Below are 6,000 nucleotides of genomic sequence, written 5' to 3' on the forward strand. Positions count from 1 at the left end.
TCTTCCATTGTGTTGCTTTCATTTTCTGTTGACTGCAGGTGTAATAGCTGTTCCTCAAGCTGCCTTCTTGCGCAAGTTCTAGAGTTGTATCCCCTTATCTTATTGCATGTACCACAAGCTTTCACCCCTTTTGGTTTCATTGTCGCACCATCACTTTTTTGTCGTTCAACAATCTGTTGTTGTAGTATCTTTTCCCTGTTGGGGCATGTTGATGCGTAGTGTCCTAGCCTTAGGTTGCACATGCTGCATTTCCTTTGTCCTCCCGTTTTATTTAAGTTTTGCAGTTTGCTCTCCACATCTGGTGTTTGCTGTGTATCTTCTTGCTCAGTGATATCTTCATCCTCATCTTCTTGCTCATATTCTTCATCATCCGTCTCATCTTCGAAGCATTCACCCTCATCTGTGTCCAGTTTTTCCTCTTCATCATTCTCTGGGATGTGCTGGCGAGCAAGCAAGTTTCTTATGCGCACCTTGATATTTGCAGAAGATGTTGTAGGCCCATACACCTTCTTATGTGTTTCCAAGAGTTTTTTAGCCAGCTGCCTTGCCTTGCAGGTTCTGGAATTGTGGCCATTAATTTTATTGCATGTTCCGCATATTCTTGTACCTTTCGGTCTCCCGTATTCATCTAGTTCTGGTTCCGGACGGGCAGGTGCAGGGGGTTTGCATTTTCCATTCCTCCTTGCAGCATCTGTAGTCTTGCTTCCTTTTGTTATTGCAAGTAGTGGAGGCTGTATATCTGCATATGGATCATTGTCCTCAGTCTGAGGAATGTTGTTGTGCTCGCCAGTTTCTCGTGTTGTGTTTTCTTGGTTCGATGACTGCTCATTGTTCTCCATCTCTGCATCCTCATTATTCTCCATCTCTGCATCCTCATTATTCTTCGGCTCTGCATCCTCATTGTCCAGGTTTGTATTGGCATCTCTGAAGGCAGATAATGCTATTTGGAATTTTGCTTCCGAAGTGCATCCTTTGTTTATAATTTTAACTGCTTCACTGTAAAGGATTGTTCGTCTGTATTCAATTGAAGTCCCATCATCTGTTGTTGTCCTTTAGTCTCTGCGGTTGAAATCAGGGTTTGTCACTGCATCTTTGGTGTATCTCTGGAGTATATACTTCCTTGGTATCTCATCCAGGCGTAGGTGCTCAAAGACAGCTATGACATGGTGGCAGAACAACCCTGTGTGTGCATAAAGTTAACATTAGCTCGGTTAATTTTTTATTTTTTCGTGTCAACAATTACTTTTTTCTATGCATCTGTAGTGTAATACAACCAAAAGCAATTGCTGAAAGAGGCTTTTTTTTTACCTGTATGTTCCCACAGTTTACATTCGCATTCATAGCGGCCTTCAACTTCATCTGCTAGCACTCTGAATTCATGTCTTGACCAAGCGAATTCTTTACTCTGATTGTAGTGATGCACAAGGTAAATGTTGGGATTATCCTGGGAAATCTTAATGCGGAAAGCTGTGCTGTGATATTGCCGCTTCCGGAAAACTGAGTACACTGCCCGTGTGTACTTATCCATCACCTGTGCCTCGAAGCCATACCTGGTGACTGTTTTCCTTGTGCCCTGCAATTTTGATTTTTGTCGGTGGAAAAGTCATTTGCTTTTGAACATGAAACATAAGATAACTTATATATATATATATATATATATATATATATATATATATATATATATATATATATGAACCCCAGAACTAAACAGATGTGAACTTCCATAACATGTGCATACTTTTTTTTTCGAAAACAGATGACACTTTTTGTGTACAGAAGAACCCCTGACCAAACAGTTGTGAACTTCCATAACATCTGCATAGTCTTTTTCCTTTTTTTATGTTCTCATCCTATGTGTTTCCAAATTATTGAAGCATATTTTTTTTCATTAATATAAAAAAGGAAATCGAGCACTCACCGTTGATGCATTTGCCTCTGCATTCTCTGCTTCATGCCTTGCCTGTATGCAGTTGTTAACTTGCTTAGCAAAAATGTGGAGGTTGTCTCGTTCAGTGACAAAACCCCTTTTCAGCACAAAGTTCATGCTCTCGCTTCTTTGTGTTGAAGTCATGCGTGCACAGAAAACTTCCTTCCAGTAAGCTGATATCCACAATTTCCTTTCAGCCCATAAGTTAATCATGACATTTATATCATGCAGATTGTACTCTTCAATCAAAGCCTTCCACGCATCTTCAAACTCAGATGGCATTAGGGGATGGTTCAAAATTGCAGTCAGCTTATCCTTCAAGTCAGGGAATAGTTTATAAAGCTTCTTCAGCGGGTCCTTATGCTTGTTCATTATGTGCCATCTACAGAACTTATGTAGAGTCCGTTTGAAAATTTTAGGTATTGCTTTTGTCATTGCTGGGCATTGATCTGAACAATTATTAGGAAAAAACACATCAGGTATAATGCAAGCAAACTTCACAAAAACAAAACAAAAGGTGAACTTCAGCAAATTAAATATCTTTTATTTTTTCGTGTTTGCAGGGGTGTAAACATCTGAACTTCTATGTGTTTTTGTTATGAACTACAACTGAAGGTACAAACAGGAGGATAGATTCTGATTTTCTCCAAACCTATAAGTATGCAGATTGGTTGTTTACCGCCCATGCATTCAAGGAATCTGCTGAATACCCATTTGAAGGACTCCTCTGACTCGTTTCCCATCAATGCAACACCAAAGATTGTTGACTGCAAGTGGTTGTTTACGCCGACAAATACTGCAAGGGGCAAGTGGTGCTTGTTCGACTTGTAAGTAGTATCGAAAGTTATGCAATCTCCAAAATCTGCATATGCTGCTCTCGAGCTAGCATTAGACCAGAAAACATTTTCCAGTCTGTTTTCGTCATCAACCTTCTAGTCATAGAAGAAATTTTCATTCTCCTTCTTCATGTCTTCAAAGAATTTGAACATATTCTGCACCTCATTCATGGACTCCTTCCTCGTGTTTTCTGCTTTCCTGCAAAAAGAAATTTGTTGTTATTTTTCTTTTTTTGTTTTGCTTTTTTCTTTTCCCCTGTTTTTCATGTAAGTTTTCATTTTATATATAAAGGAGGGGGGTGGGGGGGAGTACTTACATGTTTAGTATGTCTCTGTTGTGGCGGCCAATCTTATCACGGCCACCATGCAGCCTTGTAAGCAGGCCCATTATGTTTACATGTTTTATATTGCTGAAGTGAAGGTCTTTTACCAACCCCTTCAATGCTGGATCCACCTTTTTGTGAGAACGCATGAAAACTAGCATTGATGGGCTTAACAGCAGGGTATGGTTGTGCTGAAGTGTAATGTCCTTGACAATGCAGGTACCATCACTCCTCTCTTTCAATCTCATAAAGGCCTTGCACCCAGTTCTTTTGGTCATCTTGTCACGCTGTCGGTCTTCCTCGTTGACACTTGGCGGTGTGCACCTTCTCGTACACATCTCAAGTAACGCCTGCTCTTGTTGTGCTGTCCTTTCCTTATCCCAAACCCTGTGTGCTTTGCATATGTATTGTAAAATACATATGCGTCTTTGAATGTGCTAAATTCTTGACCAATGGATGGTATCAGGTCCGGATCAAGATCTGCAGCCTGCAAATTGCCACGGTTTTGTTATTGCATTTTTTTTGTTTTTACATATGTTATTGTATGTTAACTTCAGGAAATAGGTCAAGTGAACTTCCTAAAATTTAATAAAAATAAGAACATGGACTTCTTAAAGTCATCTGAACTTTTTTTCACAGAAAAACTGTTGCACATGAATTTCGAGAACATATCAACTATACATTTCATATAATAAACAGAGCATGTGAACTTCCTAAAAATCAGCTGAACTTTTATCAGGGTTACAGGGTTCACGAACTTTCCAAATCATATCAACTGTTTTTTCTAAAGATATAGCATGTGAACTTCCATGCAAATTTGTCTAAATAAATGTGTGTAAGAGTGAAATTTTTATCAGGAAAATATAAATTGAACTTACGTGTGTGTATGTTCGCAGCTCTGTAGGGGTGGCTCTATCATCTGGTATTATGGGGCATGGCGGTGTGACTTTTGGTACATGGCAGAGTGGATCTCGAGGCGGCATATGACTTGATTGAGTGCCTCGACGATCTTGGTGTATGTTGTCACTTTGACCATCCCCATAACTGCGTTGCTGTTCAGAAGCATCACTGCTAGAAGACGACTTTTGCCCACTGTCCCTGTTCACATCGTTGCTTCCAGCTGTGGTTGTGTTAGATGTACTTGTAGATTGCCGTTTTCGTGGCTGACGGAACGTTGCATTACTAGCAAATATCTCCTCAGTGCACTTTATTGGAGAACGGGGTTTTTTCGGTGGGCCTGACCAACACATAATATCCTCATCATCATCTGTTGATGTTGTGGTATCCCGCTTCCTCTTGTTGTTATCCATGTCATCTTGTTCTTGGATTTTCTGATTGAAATTCCTTTCAATGGCAGCAGCATTTGTCTTTCTCTTGGGATTGCGGAACACTGGCTGGATAAATGAAACTGGCTCATCACAGCATATGGGAGTCATTGGAGGCTTTTTAGGGCCTGACCAGCTGATTATTTCGTCGTCACTGCCTGTTCCAGATTCTTTGCCCGGCAGTAGCAGAACCTGGTAAGTTTTTTAACATGTGAACTTCTTGAACATTGGGACTAGAACTTTTATACATAAAAACTTTGTCTGATGTCTTCAAAAAACTAAAACAAGTAAAGTTAATTGCCACACAGTTTAATATGAACTTCCTGCATAAATGCTAACCTGCATACTTATTTTTTTCATTTTGCTGTTTTAATTTATTTATAACTGAAGTGAACTCCATGAAACTGGTTTTAAGAACTTCCCAGTAAAAGACATATAAAAAAGAGGAAACTGTGTGATGAATTGTTTTCTTTCTTTCCTACAATAGACTCTGCATGTGAACTTCAGTGGAGGTGAACTTCCAATAGGTAAATCCAGTGGAGGTGAACTTCCAATATCAGCAAGTGAATCATGTGAACTTCCTGTTTTTTTTGTTACCTCATCCTCTGCTGGCCTCTTTCTGGAGCTTGGCTGGCTTGTGGAGCTTGGCTGGCTTGAATTTGGAGGATGCTCTGCCGATCTGCGTCGAATTGGAGCCATTACTGCCTGTAAGGAGGCTGGATCTCGCCGTTCTCCGCCGCTGGCTCTTTCCGTCAGCTACCGCCGCCGTTCGCCTCCGTCGCGGGCTCCCTCGCGTCGGCTCCCGCCGCCGCTCGCTCGCCCGCGCCGACCAGGTAGGGATGCTTGATTGTCTTCGCGTCCGCGCGGGCTTCCTCGCGTCGGCTCCCGCCGCCGCTTGCTACCTCGCGCCGACCAGGTACGTGTCCGTCGTGGGCTCCCGCGCGTCGGCTCCCGCCGCCGCTCGCTCGCCCGCGCCGACGAGGTAGGAGGTCGAGGTGCGGAGCTGGATGATCTCCGCTCGAGGCGGGGCGGGGGCGCGATATTTTTATGAGACGGAGGTGGGGAGTTCGGTTCCTACACGAATCGTTATCGGTGGGGGAGGTGGGGAGTTCGGTTCGGACGGGGAGAGTTGGCCGAGCGGGATTAGGGGGGGAGGGGGGGGTTCTAGAATAGCTATTCTAGAACCACTCTTAAGGGGGGTTCGAGAATAGTTCAGCTCTATATATATCTATATCTATATCTATATACCTAATAATAAAGAAAATAAGGCTTCTTGTTCGTCCGTTTTTTATCACCCTTAATTTTCATGTAAATTACATCAGCTGCCACCGCTTAGTTAAAATAAAATGGTTCGCTCGGTGGAACGACTTTGTTCTTTTCCCAAAAACGCCGATGGCGCAAAAGCGCGTTGACCCAAACTGAGGTCGGGCGACGAAAAAGCAGGGGCATGCTAGAGGCCAGATTCCGCTCGGACCAGCTGCGCCCATCCCCGGCCGGCTCTCTGAGCAGAGAACGTCTGGCAGCGCGGCACGACGCCGATCCGCCACCCGTGGGTTGTGGCGCCTCTAGGCCGCACCCCGCAAGGCTTT

This window comes from Lolium perenne, chromosome 2 (assembly GCF_019359855.2).
Source record: "Lolium perenne isolate Kyuss_39 chromosome 2, Kyuss_2.0, whole genome shotgun sequence".
Classification (NCBI taxonomy): Eukaryota; Viridiplantae; Streptophyta; class Magnoliopsida; order Poales; family Poaceae; genus Lolium; species Lolium perenne.